Genomic DNA, 21,774 nt, shown 5'->3' with positions numbered 1-21,774 from the left:
GAAAAACAAAAGAGAACAGCCTGCGCGAACTACTGAAAAGTCTGTTGTGACACAAGTTGTAACTTCTTTCTTTCACAAGAAATGAACTGATCCTGAAATCTGAAAAAAAATGTATTCTGTCAAGATGTACCTCAGCTGTCTGTGAACAACATGCATATGAATTATCCTTGGGCAGATGTACTAAAAGGCACAATAAATTAACCTAGATAGAGTAAAAAAGGCCAAAGGATATTAACTCACACAGATGTTGTAAAACCAGAGAAACACTTGTTCTGAATGGGTGCTGGTTATGTTGCTGGCAGCAACAGAAAGACTTTTCTATTTGCTAATATATGACTTTCTACTGGCAGGCTTTCTTGCTTTCATTGGTAACTGCAGAATACCTTCAGTAAACAGATGCCTAAAAGGAATTAAGACCCTATCACCCATGCAGTCAGTTTAAGTTGGTTAGGACTGCAGAGTACGAAACACTCCCGTTCTTGTGCAAGTAGATGTACTCCGTGAAAAAGCTAGTGGCAATTGCGCCTGGCCATTTCCAAAAGAAGGGATAACCACTATTACCACTGTTTCCTGGGCTAGTAGGGAGTCATCACAAACTTGAGGGATTCCTTCTGAATCTTAAGTGCCTTGGATATCAGTGGAAAGAGTGGAAAAGCATACAGGAACATTCGTGTCCAACGAAAAGGCATCTGTCCTCCAGACCTTCTTGCATGGAGTTCTTAAGCAGAACCAGCCAGCTGATTGTTCAGAGGGGAGGCAAACAGGCCTACTTGAGGAACTCCACAAAGAGGGATCAAATCTTGAAAGCCCCCTGATATGGTTTCCATTCATGTGTGCCTGCCTTTGATCTGCTCAGCTTGTCTGACACACAACTGTGCTCAGACAGGACTGTAGGATGTCTACAGAGTGAGACTGTGCTGTGAAGCAATATCTCAAGCTAACATGGCTAGACTGTAAAGGAAGTAATATCTGGTTCCCTCTTGCTTGATGATGTACCACATGATTGGGGTATCGTCTGTAACCACTTCAATTGGTCTCAGGAAGCAAAGATGGTTCAGAAAGTTGATCGTCCAGATCATGGCCAGCATCTCCTTGATATTACTGTAGCTGCATCTGCCCTTGGTGTACCACACCCCCTGCACTTTTATCCCTCCTGAAACTGCTCCTCAAGCAAAATCTGAACCAGTTGTAGTGACTGACAACTTTGGAGCAAGGAGGGAGAAGAGGAGACCTGGATTTCAGGGGTATTTGTTGTCTACACCAAAAGATTCCTCTTCTGACAAACTGGCACTGGGATTTAAAAATATAAAAGATGCTGATGCTAGAACCAAAGAGATTTCAGATAAACACTGTTCTCTTGGAATCCCCGCTTGTATAAGAGATCTCTCACCCACAAGAGACAGATTCCTTACACTTTGAAAAAGACGCTGCAAAGATAAGCAAGTCATCTAAATAAGGAAAAATATAAATACCTTGTAGCCTGAAATGAACTTTAACTGGAGATAAATGCTTTGTGAACACACTTGGTGCAGTGAACAGTGCAAAAGGTAAGGCGGAGAACTGACCATGTGTTCCAAACAGAAAACCTTAAACATCTGAAATCTGGATGAATAGGTATATGAAGATAAGCATCTTTTAAGTCTAGTGCAGACAGGAAACTTGAAAGGCAGAGGAAGAGTTAACAGACTGTGAAGTGACATCCCGAATTTGGGCACTTTCACAAATATGTTTAGGAAAGAATGATCCAGAACTGGTCTCCAAGAAATTTCTCTCTTTAGCACTAAGAACACCCTTGTATAAAACTATCCCCCACCTTGGAAGGAGAATTGATTCTATCCCTCCTTGGGACAGGAGGTGATGACAAACTGGTAGAAACAAAATAATCTGATCTGAAGTATGAGGAATGACCCCCCCCCCGAAAAGGAGAAGTTTCCTTCCACTTCTATAACCTTGATAAATTATTTTCAGAACCCATTTGTCTGAAACTATGTTGTGCCAAAGAAAAAAAACGGAGATTCAAACTTTCTGGAAGGAAAATGGGGCCATGGTAGGAGGGCTTCACAAAGTCTCTTGAACAGTCATTTAGACTTGGACTCTTCTTGGTTTTAGGTGGTTTGAGACTTCTTTTTGGAACCCCCTTTCCATTTCTTCTTAAACGTCTGTTTACCTTCATTTTGTTGAGACGGTTTACTCTTTTTGTGCCAAAACTGGATGAGGAGATAGAAAATCCTTTGGAAAAGGAAGACTGAAAGATTCCCTGGATCAGCTTGCCCCTTTTATCACACTTTTGTGATCATCTTTGCAAAAAATAGACCAAACACAATCTCTATCCAAAGAAGAATTTAAAATCTCATTTTTACCATCATCTGGAGAATTTCTGAGAAGGCAGCCAAGCAAACCCCATCAGAACAGTACCAGTGGCAACAGTCTGGAAAAGGTATCAATGGATTCATACACACATTGCAGACAATGAGTAGTGACCTGTGCAATAGAAGAAACTTAAGTTATTTAAAGCAGATTGTTTCCCACAAGAAGGAAATGCAGATACAATATTCCTCATACAGTCACAATTTGTGAGAAAAGAATCTTAATACATGAGCCTAACAATTCAAAATACTGAAAATAAAAGTTGCAGAAGTATATGTTCCCCATACCTATCAATTTTCTCCATCCTTATCAAAGAGAATATGATGGTAATTCAGTGCTTAGCAGCAGTGGGATCAACTAAAACTATACCTACTGGGTCAGGTTTGAGAACATTGCATAAAAATTTAAAAGACTGAGGAACTTTATACATTGTACCTGCCTTTACAGAAGCAGCTGGCTGACTATCAGGAAAATTGCAGGCAGTAACAAACAAATCCTCTAAAGCACACAAAACAGGAGGAACTGGAAAATCCTTCAGTAACAACACATAGTATTTTCTGAGGGACAGACAGTGTTCTCCAACTGAAAACACTGGCACACTCTTGGAGCAGTCTCAAAGAGAAACACCTACAGTGAGATCAGAAACTCAGATCTTCATGTCCGAATCACAAATCTGAGGGAAAAAAAAGTGTATCCATCTCTGCATCTTCCTGTTCAGATACAGAATCTTGAATATCTTCTGGAAAAGAGGAATCCCACTTTCTTTTACTAGAAACTACCTTGCAAGAAGGATCAACAGCCTGAATTAAACAGTGAGCCAAGCCCCAGTAAATTACTCCAATCCAAAGAAAACTGACAAGTAGATAATTCCTGGTTTTGTGCATCTTTTTGACATGTAAAAATAGGGCCAGCTGTGTTACTAACAGCAGCAACAGCTTTTCCAGTTTTGGGCACAGTGTTCTGACACAACATGGGAATCTTCCCTGTTTCCACTCCCAGGACCAATAAGAGTGGCTCTCCTCTGCTCACTGAAGGTAAACCAACCGCTGCAGAGGATGTGGCTATCCCCCCAACTCTATAGTGGCTGTAGGTGATACACCAGAGGGATCCAGGGCAAAAGATGAGAGGTGTGAGGTACAACAAATGGCCACAGCAGAATAGTACAGTTGTGTACACTTACCATAAATGTAGATGTTCGAGTGCATTCACTGTTGCAGTCATTACATTTGGGTAACCTGCTGGCAGGTTGCCCTCAGTCAGCCTGAATTCCAAAGTCTTGGGTCCTGCGTCAGTTGCTGTCTTCTCTTCCATGACGTCAGGTCGTCAGGGGTATAAAACATGCAGCTGATGCCATTTTCTTTAGATTTTCTTGCCCCCAAAAATGAAGCAATATTATATATATTTATATATATACATGCATCAATATAAACTTTACCTTCATCTACTAGCAAATACACCACATAGGTTGTAGAAGATAGAGAAGGAAAGATAAACTGTAGAATGCAGGGGGATGGCGGGAGGGTAACCTGGACAGCAACAGTGAATACACTTGAACATTTACATTTATGGTAAGTGTACACAACTGTACTATGTTCTTCGTGTTTCACTGTTGCAGTCATTACATTTGGGTAGAATCCCAAAGCTATGGTTGGGAGGCTGGAGCTAAACAGCATTAGGTGAGGCTATAAGGCCCTGCAGCACTGCAGTGGCAAAGCCTGCCCTGGACAGAGTAGAGAGGCAAATGGTAATGCTTTGTAAAGGTGTGAACAGAACTCCAAGAAGCAGCCTCTAGAATGTCCTTGGTTGGTACTCCTCTGAGAAAGGCTGCTGAAGTAGCTTGCAGCTCTGGTGGAGTGTGACCTAATACCCTCGGGCACAGGTTTGCCATGGTTTAAGTAGCAGAAACGGATGCAATGGCTTATCCACTTTTAAATTGTCTGCTTTGAAATGCCCTTTCCCTCTGATCCTGCAGTATATGACACTAGTAATTGCTCAGTTTTTCTTAGAGCTCTAGTCCTGCTCATGTGGAATCTTAGTTGTCTGTGTACATCCAAGGAATGCAGAATTCTCTCCCCTTTGTTCTGTGGATTTGGATAAAAAGTTGGCAGATGAATCGTTTGGTTAAGAGCCACACTGGAAACAATCTTAGGCATAAAAGTAGGATTTGTCCTCAGACACACCCTGTCTGGGTAAAATACAATAAAAGGCTCTACAACCATGACAGCCTGTAGCTCTGAAACTCTTCTTGCTGAAGTAATTGCTAGTAGAAGAGCTGTCTTCCATAAGAACTTTATATCAGCGGTAGCAGCTGGCTCAAATGGAGACAGGGTGAGCTTTTCCAACACATAATTGAGGTCCCATGCAGGTAATGGTGATGATCTAGGAGGCCTTACATTTTTGGCTCCTCTAAGATACTGCTTTAGTAAAGGATGAGAAAAGATTGGTGGCTCTGTATTGTAATGAGCCGAAATGGCAGAGGCATGGATTTTGATTGATGAGAAAGATAGGCCTTTGTCAAGCATCTCAGTTAAGTATCGTAATATCTGAGGAATATGCGGTTCTGCTGTATCACTTCCTACTGCTTGATTCCAAGCACAGAATCTCTTCCATTTGTCATTATAAGATTTTCCAGTACTAGGCCTTCTGGCTTCCAAAATGACATCACAGCTTTATTGAGAGGTGTCGTTTGTATGATTACCGGATTAACCATGCTGCCAGGTTCAGAGTCTGTAATTGATTGTGCAGGATCCGATTCTTTTGGTGGGACAGTAGTTGTGGTTTTTGAGGCAAGGTCCAAACTGGGTAATGAGACAAGTTCCTTAGGATTGGGTACCAGTATTGGCAGGGCCAGTGCGGGGCAATTAATATCATATTTGGCTTCTCTTGTCTGACTTTTAGGAGGACCTTGGGTAGAAGAGGCAGTGGAGGAAAGGCGTAAACTGATTTGTTTTTCCAACTGAAGGATAGGGCATCCACTTTCCATGCTTGTCTGTGATAAGTCCTTGTGTAGAATCTTTTCAGTTGATAATTTTGAGGAGGCGCAAATAGATCTATGTCTGGGCTCCCCCATTTCTCTGTGATCATGCTGAAGACTTGTGGATTTAGTTTCCACTCGTGAGGATCCATAAGGTTTCTGCTTAAATCGTCTGCCAGAGTGTTTTGTTTTCCTGGCAGGAATTGAGCTTGAAGATGTATTTGGTAGGTCAAAGCTGTGTTCCACAGTGCCATGGCTAATCTGCAAAGGGGGCAGGAGTGTGTGCCCCCTTGCTTGTTTACATACCACATGACTGTGGTGTTGTCAGTCTTTATCAGTAGTTGTCCTGGATGAAGCAAGTCCTTGAAGACTGTTAGGGCATTTTGAACAGCTAGCATCTCTTTCTGGTTGATATGTAGATGCATTTGATTTGGTGCCCATATGCCCTGAATGCACCTTCCTGCCATGTGGGCCCCCCAGGCATAATCTGATGCATCTGTTGTTAAGGTTTGGCTGGCAGGGGGTAGAGTTAAGGGCCATCCCATGTTTTGGTGACAGGCCTTTGCCCACCACAGAAACTCCTGTTGCAGGCAGGGAATGAGAGGAATCATTGTTTCCAGACTGTGTGAATGTTGACTCCATAAACTTTTTAGGTACCACTGAAGATTCCTCATATGCAGTCTTGCATATTGAATTAGTAGGATGCAGGATGCCATGAAGCCCAGAGCCAGCAGAATTTGTCTTGCAGAAGACTGGGTTTTTGTTGCCATCAGTTTGAAGTAAGTAGTCAGTTGCCTTTGTCTGGTGTGAGGTAAGCCATCTGGGCAGTTGTATTCAAGCTTGCACCCAGGAATGTTATCTTTTGAGAGGGTACCAGTTGTGATTTATTTTCATTTATTGTGTACCCTAGGCATGTTAGAAGCCTTTTTCACAAACGCCAGGTGTCGTAGAAGAGTGTCCTTGGTCTCTGCTTAAATGAGACAGTCGTCCAAGTAAGGATATATTTGAGTAAGTCTTTGTCTGCAAAATGTAATTACTGGTGCCAGGCACTTTGTAAAGACCCTGGGTACAGTAGATAAGCCAAAGAGCAGTGTAGAGAATTGGTAATGCATTAAGCCAGCCTTGAATCTGAGGTATCTTCTGCACGACTGTCTTATTGGGACATGCAGGTATGTCTCTTTTAGGTCTAAAGTCACTAGCCAAGCATTCTTGCCCAGCATGGGCAGAAGCTGCTGCAAAGTGAGCATTTTGAATTTTGGAATGTCCAGGTATGTGTTCAAAATCGATAAATCCAGTACTGGCTGCCAAGCCTTGTCCTTTCTGGGTACCAAGAACAGTCTTGAGTAAAAACCTTGTCCTTTTTCCTGTTCTGGTACTGTCTGAATGGCCCCCATATCCATGAGGGACGTAACCTGTTTCTGTGCCTCTGCCCATTGATTTTTTGGCAGATCTGGCCAACTATTTGTCACTGGCAGAGTGTGGAAATGGAATCTGTATCCCTGTGATACGAAGTTTAGTACCCACTTGTCCTGGGTTATTAACTGCCAATTTTGAGCAAAAAGTGCTAATTTTCCCTCTATGGGTGCTGCCAAAAGATAAGTGCTTGGTGTAGGCAGAGGGAAGTCATTGGGATTGCTTTCTGAAGGCTTGCGCTTTATCCCCTCCAGATTTGGAGGTGGATGCACCCCATTGCTTTGACCTGTATGAGTCTTAAGCCTGGTACCTGGAACCCTTAGGGCATCTGGATTTGCCCCTTTGAGCTCTGTCTGACACAGGAAAGGACCAATTTTTTGTAGGCCAGTGTCTACTGAATCTTGGTGGCTGCACTTGTAAGAAATCTTTAACAGTTTGCATAGACTTAGCTTCGTCTTCCATTTTCTTTAAAACCTATTCTGCCTTAATACCAAACAGAGAATCATGCTGTAAAGGTGCATCTAGCAATTTAGCTTTAACATGATCAGGCAAATTTTGTTCCTTTAACCAGGCATGCCTCCTAATCACAGATCCAGTAACTGTGGCCCTGCAGGAGGCCTCTAAAGAATCAAAACCACATTGCAAAGTATGCTTTCCAACTTTTTCAGCTGCATGCAATAATTCCTGCAATTCTTTATTTTCTGCACATTCTGAAATCAACATCATTTTCTGTTTCAGCAATCTCATAACATGTTGTTGGTACTTAAGCATATGAAATTGACAATTTAAGGACCCGATTGCCAAGGTTGCAGATGTATAAACCTTTTTTCCCCATCTGTCCAGTGCCCTGGAATCTCTGTCAGAGGGGGTAGGGTTTTTTGCTGTTGAGGCAATAACTCCCTTTGGACCCAGTGAAATAGTTTCAGGATCAGCAGCAGGGTTTCTAAATAAAAATGTATGCGAGTCAGGGACTCATCTGTCAGGCTTACTGGGAGCCAGAGGTCAAGCTTGACTCCGAAAACACATCATCCACAATGTCTAAAACAGGGGGAATAGCTAAAGGCTTGTGCTGAGGGAGAAGGAGGAAATCCCTGAACCTCTTTTTTGATTCTGAGAAGTCTTGACTCTCCCAGTGAAAATGCTCCCTCAAAGTATGCAAGGTTTCTCCAAATGAATAATCCTCAGGAGGAGATGCAGATGGAATAGACTTCCTCAGCATCAGAATCCTCCATAGAGAGGTATAGATAATTCCTGATCAGAAGAGGAATCAGAAGAAATAGAAACCTGATCTGAAGATTCATAATCAGTGTCTTGCCTAGGCCTCTTATCTGGAGGGGGATGGGTACCCCTGATCAAGGTAATAAGGTCTTCAGCCATTTTGATAATCTGTTTTTTAGGCATAGAGGCCTGTGCACGTGGCTCATGCGTCGGTATTTTAGGTTTAGAAGTTGCTTTTGTCTTTGGTTTTGCAGCTGTCGTCGGTTTAATGTACAAATGGTGAGGTCTGAATACACCCTCAGAAGCCAGTGCCTGCTCAGCGGCTCTGGACCCATCCGAGGGAGATACATCCATCGGTCCAATACCTTGAGTATCCTGCGGCATGCAGGACTCCACATGGGTGTCGGTAGAGGCCTGCGACTCGAAGGTAGCAGGTATCAGGAGCTGCGAAGGCACCTCACTGAGTACCGGTGAACCGGCGACTGGCTTAGGAGAAGCTTCGTCGTCAGTTTTGGATCTCGACTGCCTTTTTCTGTCATTTTCTTTATGTTTTTTATGTACTCCTGTAGTCGGATTGCTGCTATCCGATGACATTTCTGGGTAGTTAAATCTGTTTCCAAAATACTTTTATGCAAAAATATATAGACATTTAATAGTCGTCGTGTCTTTTGGCTTTTCCCGGTTAGGGGTCGCCACAGCGGAACTCCGCACCGCTAATGAATGGCAGTAGATTTTTATGTGCCGAGTTGCCAGCCCTGATGCACAACCTTCAACGAAGGTACGCCCATTCACGCATGTCACCACACAGAAGACGCTCTAGCCGAGAATCTAACAGGACAACGTCTTACTCTGAGGAGACATTAAATCTAACACAAAACCGACAGCCAGGCACGTTGTGATCAGGGCCTAGGCAAGGAATACAGTACAAATGGAAATCCTTATGAGGTATTTGCTTCCCACAAGTAATACAATTATTAACTTTTTCTGACATTGGTAAAAAGCAAGAAAAAAGTTTCCCCAACGGGGTACTTCGCTTTAGTGAAGACTTCGGTTCTGAAACTCAAACTCGAATATTTCAATAGTCGGCCGACCGGCACTTGCGAAATGCTTCTGCTTCGGGCATCACGCGGCAGGAAAGACTAAAGAAAATGGCGTCGCTGCATGTTTTATACCCCTGACAACCTGACGTCATGGAAGAGAAGACAGCAACCGACGCAGGACCCAAGACTTTGGAATTCAGGCCGACTGAGGGCAACCTGCCAGCAGATTACCCAAATGTAATGACTGCAACAGTGAAACATGAAGAACATCATCCACTGGCAGCTGAGGCAAACTGCTAGCCTTCTGTGGTGGCAAAGAATGTTTAACTTTTTGTATTTCTGAGTCTGAAAGGACAGGCTGTGGAAAGTACAGTTGTGTACACTTACCATAAATGTAGATGTTAGAGTGCATTCACTGCTGCAGTCATTAAATTTGGGTAATCTGCTGGCAGGTTGCCCACAGTCAGCCTGAATAACAAAGTCTTGGGTCCTGCGTCGGTTGCTGTCTCCTCTTCCATGACGTATTGGTATAAAACATGCATCTGACGCCATTTTATTCAGTTTTTCTTGCCCCAGAGGTCTGGTGCCCCCCCCCCTAATGGGGAGCAAAAATATATATATGTATATATAAATAAACAGCAATATATATAAATGCACTTTTATCTACATCAACTTTATCTTAATCTAAAAGCAAATACACCACAAAGGCTTTAGAATATAGTGAAGGAAAGAGAAGTTATAGAAAAGGGGGATGGCGGGTGGGTAACCCAGATTGCAACAGTGAATACACTCGAACATCTACATTTATGGTAAGTGTACACAACTGTACTATGTTCTTCGTGTTTCACTGTTGCAGTCATTACATTTGGGTAGAATCCCAAAGCTATGAATGGGAGGATGGACCTAAATAGCATTAGTAGCGGCTATAAGGCCCTGCAGAACTGCAGTGGCAAAGTCTGCCCTGGATTTGGAGAAGAGAGGCAAATGATAATGCTTTGTGAAGTTATGAACAGACCTCCAAGTAGCAGCTTCTAGAATGTCCTTGGATGGAGCACCTCTGAGAAAGGCTGCTGAGGTACAGGCAGCCCTGGTGGAATGTGACCAGATTCCCTTGGGCACAGGTTTACCATGGTGCAAGTAGCAGAAATTAATGTAGTGGCTTATCCACTTAGAAATAGTCTGCTTTGATATAGCCTTCCCCTTTGATCCTGAAGCAAATGCCACCGGTAGTTGCTCAGACTTTCTTAGAGATTTGGTCTTGTTTAAGTAGAATCTTAGTTGTCTGTGTACGTCCAATGAATGCAGAATCCGCTCCCCCTTGTTCTGCGGATTTGGGTAAAATGTTGGCAGGTGAAAAGTTTGGTTAAGAGTCACACTGGATACCACCTTAGGCATAAAGGAAGGACTGGTCCTGAGGGACACCATGTCTGGGTAAAATGTAATAAAAGGTTCCACAGCCATGAGAGCCTGTAGTTCTGAAACCCTTCTTGCTGAAGTGATTGCCAAAAGGAAAGTGGTTTTCCAAGATAAAAATTTTATATCCTCATTAGCTGCTGGTTCAAAAGGAGGCAGGGTGAGTTTTTCCAGCACAGAATTGAGGTCCCATGCAGGAGTTGGTGATCTTCTGGGAGGCCTTAAATTTTTGGCTCCTCTAAGATACTGTTTTAGTAGAAGATGAGAAAAGATGGGAGGCTCCGTGTTGTAATGAGCCGAGATGGCAGAGGCATGGAGTTTTATCGAAGAAAAAGATAGGCCCTTGTCAAGCATCTCAGTCAAGTTATGTAAAATGTGAGGGATATTTGGTTTTGATGTGTCTGTTCCTTGTGCCCGGTTCCAAGCACAGAATCTCTTCCATTTATCAGCATAAGATTTTCTAGTACTAGGCTTTCTGGCTTCCAAAATGACATCCATCACAGATTTACTGAGAGGTGGTGTTTGAATTATTAAATTATCAGCCATGCTGCAAGTTTCAGAGTTTGGAGCTGAGTATGCAAAATTTGATTGTTCTGCTGAGACAGGGGATTAGGTATTTGAGGCAAGTACCAAGGAGGGAGTTGAGACATATTCCTTAGAATTGGGTACCAGTGCCGGAGAGGCCAGTCCGGAGCAATTAGGATCATTTTTGGCTTTTCCTGTCTGACCTTCAGTAAGACCTTGGAGAGGAGAGGCAGAGGGGGAAAGGCATAGACAGACAGGTTTTTCCAACTGAAGGATAGGGCAGCCACTTTCCATGCTTGTCTGTGATAAGTCCTTGGGCAGAATTTGTCTAGCTGATAATTTTGGGGGGAGGCAAATAGATCTATGTCTGGGCTCCCCCATTTCTGTGTTACCATGCTGAAGATTTGTGGATCCAGTTTCCACTCGTGTGGGTCCATAAGATTTCTGCTTAGGTCATCTGCCAGAGTATTTTGTTTTCTGGCAGGAATTGAGCTTGAAGATGTACTTGGTAAGTCAAGGCGGTGTTCCACAATGCCATGGCTAGTCTGCAAAGGGGGTAGAAATGTGTACCCCCCCTGCTTGTTTATGTACCACATAACCGTGGTGTTGTCCGTCTTTATCAGTAGTTGCCCTGGATGAAGTAAGTCCTTGAAGGCTGTCAGAGCATTATGAACAGCTAGCATCTCTTTCTGGTTGATATGCAGATGCATTTGGTTTGGGCTCCATATGCCCCGAATGCATCTCCCCGCCAGGTGGGCCCCCCAGCATAGTCTGATGCATCTGTAGTTAGGGTTTGGGTGGCAGGGGGTAGAGTGAATGACAGTCCCTTGTTTTGGTGACATGTCTCTGTGCACCAAAGAAACTCCTGTTGTAGGCAGGGAATGAGAGGTATCATTGTATCCAGACTGTGACAATGCTGACTCCATAAACTTTTTAGGTACCATTGAAGTTTCTTCATATGCAGTCTTGCATATGGAATTAGTAGAATGCAGGATGCCATGAACCCCAAAGCCTGCAGAATTTGTCTTGCAAATAACTGGGTTTTTGTTGCCATCTGTTTGAAGTAGAAGGTCAGTTGCCTTTGTCTGGTGTAAGGTAAGCCATCTGGGCAGTTGTATTCAAGCTTGCACCCAGGAATGTAATTATTTGAGAGGGTACCAGTTGTGATATCTTTTCATTTATTGTGTACCCTAGGCATGTTAGAAGCCTTTTTACAAACGCCAGATGTTGAAGAAGACTGTCCTTGTTCTCTGCTTGAGACAATCGTCCAGGTAAGGATAAATTCATATGCTTCTTTGTCTGCAGAATGCAATTACTGGTGCCAGGCACTTTGTAAAGACCCTGGGCGCAGTAGATAAGCCAAAGGCCAGTGCAGAGAATTGGGAATGCAGAAAAAACCTGCCTTGAAGCAGAAGTATCTTCTGCACGATTCCCTTATTGGGATATGCAGGTATGCCTCTTAAGTCTAGAGTCACTAACCAAGCGTTCTTGCCTAGCATAGGCAGTAGCTGTTGTAAAGTCAGCATTTTGAAATGTCCAGGAACGTGTTCAAAATCGACAAGTCCAGTATTGGACGCGAGGCATTGTCTTTTCTGGGTACCAGGAACACTCCTGAATAAAAACCTTGTCCTTTTTCCTGTTCTGGTACTGGTTGAATAGCCCCCATATCCATGAGGGACGTAACTTGTTTCTGAGCCTCTGCCCGTTGATTTTGTGGCAGATCTGGCCAACCGTTTGGAATTGGCAAAATATGAAAATGAAATCTGTACCCCTGGGATACTATGTTTAATACCCAATTGTCCTGGGTAATTAACTGCCAATTTTGAGCATGAAGTGCTAATTTTCCCCCAAAGGGGGCTGCCAAAAGATAAGTGCTTGGTGAAGGTAGAGGGAAGTCATTGAGACTGCTTACTGTACAGTTGTGCTTTGTTTTCTCCAGATTTGGAGGTGGAGGCACCCCATTGCTTTGACCTGTAAGAACCCTGTGTTTGGTATCTAGAGCCTTTTGAGCACCTGGATTTGCCTTGAGAGGCTCTGTTAGACACAGGAAAGGACCAATTTTTAGTAGGCCAGTGTCTACTGAACCTGGTTGGCTGCACTTGTAAGAAATCTTTTACAGTTTGCATAGATTTAGCTTTGTCTTCCATTTTCTTTAAAACCTCTTCTGCCTTATTACCAAACAGAGTATCATGCTGTAAAGGGGCATCCAACAATTTAGCCTTAACATGATCAGGCAAATTTTGCTCCTTGAGCCAGGCATGCCTTCTAATCACAGATCCAGTAACTGCAGCTCTGCAAGAGGCCTCCAAGGAATCAAAACCACATTGCAAAGTATGCTTTCCAACCTGTTCTGCTGCATGCAATAATTCCTGTAATTCTATATTTTCCACACAATCAAAAATCAACATCATTTTCTTTTTCAATAAGCCCATAACATGCTGTTGATATTTAAGCTTGCAGTTTAAGGCCCTAATTGCCAAGGCAGCAGGTGTGTAAACCTTCTTTCCCCATCTATCCAGCGCCCTGGAATCTCTATCAGAGGGGGTAGGATTTTTAACTGTAGAGGCCTTTACACCTTTGGGGCCCTGTGAGATAGTCTCAGGATCAGCCGCAGGATTTTTTTTAATAGAAATTTGTGGGAGTCAGGAACCCTGTAATATCTGTCTGGCTTACTAGGAGCCGGAGGAAGGGAATCAGGAGCCATGCCTGATTCTGAAAACACAACAACAATGTCTAATACAGGAGGTATAGCCAAAGGCCTATGCTGAGGAAGAAGGAAATCCCTAAGCCTCTTTTTTGATTCAGAGAAATCCTGACTCTCCCAATGAAAATGTTCCCTTAAAGTATGCAAGGTTTCACCAAAAGAATAATCCTCAGGAGGAGATGCAGATGGGATGGATTCTTCTGCATCTGAATACTCATAGGGTGAAATAGAAAATTCCTGTTCAGAAGAGGAATCAGAAGAAATGGAAGCCTGATCTGAGGATTCATAATCAGTGTCTTACCTAGGCCTCTTAGTCGGGGGGTGGAAATCCATGCTCAAGGTAATTAAGTCCTCAGCCATTTTGATCTGTTTTTTTAGGCATAGAGGCCTGAGCACATGGCTCATGCATCGTTTTTTAGCCTTAGAAGATGTTTTTGATCTTGTTTTTAGAGCTGGCATCGGTTTTATATAAAAATGTTGAGACCTGAAAACACCCTCAGAAGCCGGTGTCCGCTCAGTGCCTCTGGACCCATCCAAGGGAGAGACATCCACGGGTTCAATACTCTGAGAATCTCATGGCATACCGGACTCCGCATGGGTCTCGGTAGAGGCCTGAGACTCAAAAGTAGCGGGTATCAGGGGCTGCGAAAGCACCTCACTGAGTTCCGGCGAACCGGTGACTGGCTTAGGAGAAGCTTCGTCGTCTGTTTTGGACCTTGACAGTCTGTCTCTATCTTTTCCTTTGCGTTTTTTGTGAACTCCGGTAGTCTGATTGCTAGCCAATGACATTTCAGGGTAATTAAACCTGGATCCAAAATATTTTGAAGCAAAAATTTACCGACGCTTAATAGTGCGTTGGTTAAATCTAGCACAAAACCGACAGCAAGACACGTTATGATCTGAGCCTAGGCAAGGAATACAGTACAAATGAAAATCCTTATGAGGTATTTGCTTCCTACAAGTAATGCAATTATTATTAACTTTTACTGACATCGGTAAGGAGTAAAAAAAAGTTTCCCCAACGGGGTACTTAGCTTAAGTTGAAGACTTCGGTTCCGAAACATGAAAGCGAAAATTTCAGGAGTCAGCTGACCAGCACCTGCGAACTGCTTCTGCTTCGGGCACCGCGCGGCAAGAAAGACTGAATAAAATGGCGTTGGATGCATGTTTTATACCCCTGATGACCTAACATTATGGAAGAGGAGACAGCAACCGACACAGAAGCCAAGACTTTGTTATTCAGGCCGACTGAGGGGGAACCTGCCAGCAGATTACCCAAATGTAATGACTGCAACAGTGAAACACAAAGAACAACCAGTAGTCTGTTCCATGGTCAAGCTGAAAATATCTCTTTCCAGGGGAGACAAACAGCAATTGCTGGTAAACACAACCAGTCCACAAAATGTACTGTTTGTCAGAAAAACACAGTAAATAGCACTTTAAAACACTATGCCAGCATCACCAAAGTAAAAGCAGCAATTTCTCCACAGAAAAAATATTTTCTATTACTTTACATGACTTTTAAGGTGACAGAAAAAAACGAGAGCTCCATTTAAAAATGTTACAGTCTTGAGACAGTCCATTAAAACTCCTAGTTTAAAAATAACTTTCCTTAAGAAGAAATTAAAAAACCACATCAGCAAAATTAAGAAAATGTAAATGTTTTCCCCCCAAAATACAACTTGTCTACCCAGCTAAAGAAAGCATAAGTCGATTGTTGATCCTTGAAAATTTCAAAGAAGCATACTCTTCTGCATCAGTAAAGCTCTTAAGGGCTTTGTATCAAAACTTGTCTTTTAATCCGCTCAGCTCAAGCTGTCTGACAGTATGGGTGCTTGGAAGTCACCCTGAACCTTTGGAATCTGGCTGACTGTTGTATCCTTGGCAAGACAGAACCCATATAGCTAAGGCTAATGCAGCAGTGATCAATATGATGAACATCAACATTTTCTAGTCTTTATCAAGGAGCACAAGATTTCAATGAAGACAAGGACTTTTAGAGCAGGGAGTTGGGGAGATGCGTCACAAGCTGGGTCAGCAGTCAAATGAGAAAAAAAGAAAGAGAGCCCTTTCATATCTGTGGAGATCCTATAATTTGTCTTCAGTCTTTTTAGGATCTGCTGGATTGTATACTGTTGCCCTGCAAGCAGCTTTATAAACATCTTCCAAGGCTACCGAACATAGGCATCTTATCTTCTATAACTGGCCTATCTTTGGGGTAGTTTCAGACTGCTCCCAAGAAACACCACTACATTTATCAATCTGAAGAAAAGCAAGCACTTGAATGGACTTAAGTCAAGTTCAGCTGCTGAAGAATCGGAGTGATTAGACTTGGAGTCAACAAGGAAACCACCATTGTCCTCATGAGGTTCTTCACCACTGTACAACAGAAACTTCTCTAGCTAAACTAGCTGCAGTAGCCTTATAAACAGTTATAATCTGATAAGCTGTATGCTGAAGCTTCTGTTTCTTTTTCTTATGAACTTCACTACTAGACAAAATGGTTGGAGACAAAGTACTACGTTTAGAAGAGGTTCTTACCGCTGACTACTCCTGCACCTAAAGGGTAAGCTTCTCCCATACCTGTGTCAGGTACCTGAACAGCCCCAGAGGATGTGTCTAACTCCCCATCCAGAGTGGCTGGCAAAACTATACTAGAGGGAGATAAAAATTACCTGGTCTGCTGACCAAGCAGTGGGTCTGACAGAATCACTTACAGGCTGAGGCATATTTTTATTTTATCATCATCTTCTTAGGCGCAATAGGATTTGCCAGGGGATGTACTAGATTTAAGATTCATCAAATCAGAGAAGAGAGCACCGGCCGACAAACTGACAATACTGGATAATGTATAACAGTAAGCTTAAAGTTTCTTGTAATAAGCATTTACCCACATGACTAAAGTCTACCAAATTGTACTATTATCCAAAAAAAAGTTTTAAATTTGTTCAGAATTCTTTCACAATAGACAGAAGTTAAAGAATTTCCTGTACACAAAGTCCAAATACCAGATCAAAGTGACAAACCAGTGCTAAAAATCAGCTCTACACACATTAACCATAATAACCTGTCATAAAATAATGTTTAATAGCAATTTTAACTATATTTTCTTGTCTGAGAGTGTAAAATCTTCACAGTACATTCAAGTAGCTTAATTCATGTTAAAATCATGATCCTGTGCTAAACACAAAGGGCAGAACCATACAAGTATAGTAAATGTTTAAATGCTGAAACATCCAACTTCCACTTTATTTTCCCTGTCAAAAGATGAAAATAAAGCTGAAAAACTATAACGTTTATGACTGATCAAGGCAGCCCTTAGTGTCTAACACACACACACACACACACACACACACACACACACACACACACACACACTGCACTTCTAACAGAAATACTGAAAACTTCCTCAGAACCAATAAAGTTATGTACTCACCATTACGTTTCATCTGTGTTGCTCATTTTCATTCTTCCTCAACAAATGGGTTTGGATCCCCGGATCTGACTTGGCCACTTTCTAAGGATTCTAGGATCCGACTCTTGAGCTCCTCCCTTACCCATAATGCCTATGACCACTACAAAACCTCAGATTAAGTTTGCTATTATATGTAGTATAATCAGAAAATACAACAATGCTATGACAGAAAAATGACAGCTGAAAGATCAAGAGCTCAAACAGGAACTATGGTTCACAACAATTCCATTAAGTCTCTTGCAAAGTCATGGATAGGGGGAAGGAGGTTGAGGAAGAATGAAAATTAACACCACAGGTGGAATGTTATGGTAAGTACATAACTTCTTTATCTGATGTTGTCATTTTCATCCGTTCCTCAACGAATGGGACAGTGTCTCCAACTACAGTAACCTTGGGTGGCCCTCATGGAAGGATGTTCTGGAGAAACGTGGAACCAAAGGCAGCTCTATTTCTGCAGATGATGTCCAATTTGTAATGAGCAATAAAGGTGTGGGTATTAGACCAAGTGTCAGCTGCACAAATATCATCAATAGAGGCTCTAGCTCAAAAAGCAGACGATTTAGTTGACCTGGTTGAATGTGCTTTTGGTTGTCTTTGTAAGGTTATGCCTCTCAAGGAATTAACGCAGGAAATACAATATGTTATCCATTTAGCGAGTGAAGTTTCTGAAACCGGTTTTCCCATTTTATTACTAGTGAGAGAGAAATAATTGATTTTTTTTAATTCCTTGGTCCTATGAAGGTAAAAACTAAGTTGTCTATGTACATCAACAAGATGGTGTGTATTCTCCTTTGTTTTCAAATTTGGGGAAGAAAACAGACGACATGATTCATGCTGGTTTCAGAGGCAACTTTTGGTAAAAAGGAAGGATTTGTGTAAAGTAACCCTGTCTCTGTGAAATATCAAACACAATGGTTTGGAAGATAGTAGCTAGTAGTTAAGATACTCGTCTTGTAGAAGTTATAGCCACCAGCAAGACAGTTTTCCAAGAAGAAACTTTAGATCTACTTTAGCTGATGGTTTAAAAGGAGAAAGTACTAAAGTTTGCAAAACCCTAGAGAGGTTTCAAGGTGAAGTAGGGTCCTTTACTGGAGGTATAATTGCATAATTTAGATGGTGTTAAAGGAGAAGCATTATCTCCGCTGTGATAGAAATGGTTGCTAACTGAACATTAATAGTGGAAAAACTTGCTCCATCATGAAGAATCAAGGCAAGGAAATATAGAATGGCTGAAAGCGGGGTGGTAAAAGGATCCAACTCCCTCTGATGAGCCCAAAAGAAAAACCTTTTCCATTTACTTTTGTAAATTTTTCTAACTGAATGTTTACGAAATAAGACTAGGATTATTTGAACTGGGGAGGAAAGCCTGGAATGTCTAGCCATCATCGGAATTAGAGAAACCATGCTATCAACTTGAGGGCTGTAATGTCTAGGTGAATCTGCCTGATGGGTGAGATAAAGTCTGGACTGGGATCCAGTATCCAAGGTGAACATACCAGGTGAGACCAAAGGAAGGGGAACCACACCTTTTGAGGCCAGAAGGGAGCAATAAGGATTGATGTGCTCTTCAACCAAAGTGCCTTCTGAAGAAACTTAGGGATGAGAGGCAGGGGAAGATAAGCATAAAGGAAACCGGTGGGCCAAACATGGACTAGATCTGTTGGTGACTGTCCCTGAGGTGGGATAAGGGCAAAGAACCTGCTGCAGTTTTTGTTTAGGGGAGATGCAAATAGGTCACAGCAAGGCTGACTATTTGTGGAAGCTCTTATTCACCACTAACTGGTCGACAGACCACTCGTGAGACATGAGGATTGTCCTGCTGAGTTTATTCTTAAGAATGTTGGAATTCCCTGGAATGTGCATCTCTACAAGAAAGCAGTTGGGTGAGATCACCCACTCACTGCTTCTCAACAAAGGGGGTAGGATCTGGTTCCCCCTTGTTTGTAAATGAACCAGACTACTGACATGTTGTTCATTTGTACTGCAATAAGCCCTAGACTGAGAAAGCTCTGAAAGACCTGCAATGTTAGAAGCACCGCTCTCATCTCTAGAACAGTAACATGCAAACTGGTCTCTTGTGGGGACCACATGCCTTGAACAGTCCATTCCAAGTAATGACCCTCCCACCCCAACTGTGAGGCATCTGTAGTCAAAGTGGCATTCGGGGGAGGAAGGATAAATGGACGCCCTTGACCAATCTCCTCAAAGTAAATTCCACAAAGAAGAGACTTTCTGCAAGCCTGAGATAATTTTATCAAATGTCTTAATGGATGACGACATGACCATTGAACTGCTAGGCTCCAATGAAGAATTCTTATGTGGAGACGTGCAGTGGGAATTAATTAACTGCCACAGCCACTGACCCTAGAGCTTTGAGGGCTAGTTTTGGTAGGGGAGGAAGGAAGAGAAAGAATCTGCCTGACATGTGTTTTCAATGTAAGAACTCTGTTTTGAGGTATAAGACCTACAGAACTCACTGTGTCCAAGTGAGCCCCTATAAACTCCAAGGCTTGAACTGCTGAAGTTGTGATTTGTGCATATTGAGTGATTCCCAGTGAGTGAGATAGCTAGAATAAATAGTCCCTGGCCTTTAAGAGCAGATGCCTGGTCAGTGCAATAGGAGCCAGTTGTCTATATATTGTAACACTCTGAACCTGAGCAGCTTCAGGTGAGCTTCTACTGCTGCAGTACCATTTGGTGAACACGCTAGGTGTTGCAGTGAAACCGAGGGGCAGAGCTCTGAACTGATAATGACTGGCTCTGAGCCGGAAGCGTAGATACCTTCAAGAGTGCCCATTGATTTTGATGTGATAGTACGCATCCTGAAGATCAATTGAGCTCATCTAGTTGTGCTTCTATAGTAAAGGTAGAACTGACTGAATCGTGACCATCCAGAATTTGGAATTCTTATAAACTGATTCAGATAACTGAGATCCAAGATAGGGCTTAGGTCCCCTGTTTTTTTTGGCACTAAAAAGAACCCTGAATAAATTCTGGATCCTTTTTGGTCTGGGGCAACGTCTTGGATGACTCATTTGTCTAGCAACTTTCTGATCTCTTGAGCTGCTAGCTGCCTCTGACTGGGGGGAACATCAGGGAGAACTTTCCTTGTTTTTACGAGAATTTGTAAAAAGGAAATGAAATATCACCTGGACATGATCCTTTGCAGCCAGGAGTCATTTGTGATGGCTATCTAGGCTTTCTGGTGCAAGGATAAGCACCCCCCGACTGCCTCCTGAAAGGGACAGTCAGGCAACCTTTCAGGAACGCTGGAAGGATCGGTCTGAGAAGGAATCTCGAGATTCTTGATTCTGTGGACCACCTCTTCCCCATGAGCGTTTACCACTGTAGTTATCCCCCCCCCCCTCTATCTCTGGGGGAAAGGAAAGGACCTAGAGATTTCCAGAACCACATCATCTTACCACAATGATTCCTAGATGGCAGAAGAGTTTTCTTCATCCTGTTCATTCTGGGACATTGTCTATAACCACTGGCTCAAACAAAGATCATCACAGGAAGAATTGATGAATGATGCCTTGAAGGGCTCTACAAAAATTACAAAGACATGCATGTCTCCTTATGGCTATGCCTGAACCAGCCACCCTCAAGGTACCTTCTGCAACAAGGGAGATTAATCTTATGGACGTGTTTGTAATCGATAGTACGATGGCCAGTCACGAGGAAAAAAAAAAAGACTTCTGTTCCTCTAAGGACATGAACCCTGGGACAGAATTAGAGAGTTCCTTTACCAAGTCCCACTGTAATCTGGAAAAATGTGTTGGGTAGATCAATGATAGCAGGGCAAATGTCACCGACGCATACACTCACTTCCCAAACCTGTCCAATGCCCTCAACTCTCTGTTCGGAGGATAGACAGTAGAGCTTTACTCAGCCAGCTCCTTTTTGGTAGCTGCTGGGAAATCCATGGCATCTAAAGGAATCTATTTAGTCCAGTACTGGCCATCACAGGTGTGCTCAAAATTTTGTTGGAGCATTTGAGGAGGGGGGTAAACCCAAGACAAAGACCCGCCAGACCCAAAGGCTTCCACAAAAGCACCAATTCCTCCTGGAAAGGGGTTTGGGAAGACAATCCACCTTTCTGGAGAAGGATCTCCAAGATGTCTCCAAATGAGACATCTTTAGGTGAAGATCTAGTGGACCCTTCCCCTTCATCAAAATCAGTGTCTTCTGTAAAGAATTTCTGTGGGGAATCCAAGTGCCTCCTTTTGCATACCCTGTTCTGAGAAACTTCTTCAGTGGGACGTTCCAGGGAGGTATCAAAAGAGACAGGGAGTTCCCTAGTGGGAACTGCTTGGAAGCTAATCTGGGCAGGCTGTCCCCGAGGTGTAGGATGATAAGACTCGGACACAGAATCCAAAGATGGAATACAGTATGGATCCAAAGAAGGGAGAGTCAAAACTACTCTGGGATGAAAGAATGCTCTCTCCACCACCTCAAAAGCAGAGGGACTTGAAGAAGCAGAGGACAATCTCACTGGAGCCAAGGCTCTCGATGAAGACAATCCCTGGGCCTCACCAAACCTCCGTACTGAAGGAGTAGTTGGAGCCAACCTATCCAGCAACAAAGCTCTGAAGGAAATAGATAACTCCGAAAACTTTGAGATGAAGTCAACTCGTCAGATCTG

General features: G+C 42.9%; 1 protein-coding gene across 1 annotated transcript in view; it reads right to left on the bottom strand.

The window, feature by feature from the left end:
* Positions 1-21,774, bottom strand: part of UBE2O (ubiquitin conjugating enzyme E2 O) — a 1,895,179-nt gene that overhangs the window by 17,044 nt on the left and 1,856,361 nt on the right. The window lies entirely within an intron of this gene.

This window comes from Protopterus annectens, chromosome 12.part0 (genome assembly GCF_019279795.1).
Source record: "Protopterus annectens isolate FY-2018-M chromosome 12.part0, PAN1.0, whole genome shotgun sequence".
NCBI lineage: Eukaryota > Metazoa > Chordata > Ceratodontiformes > Protopteridae > Protopterus > Protopterus annectens.
Note: the sequence above shows the minus strand (reverse complement) of the source record. Positions and strands in the feature narration are given on the sequence as shown.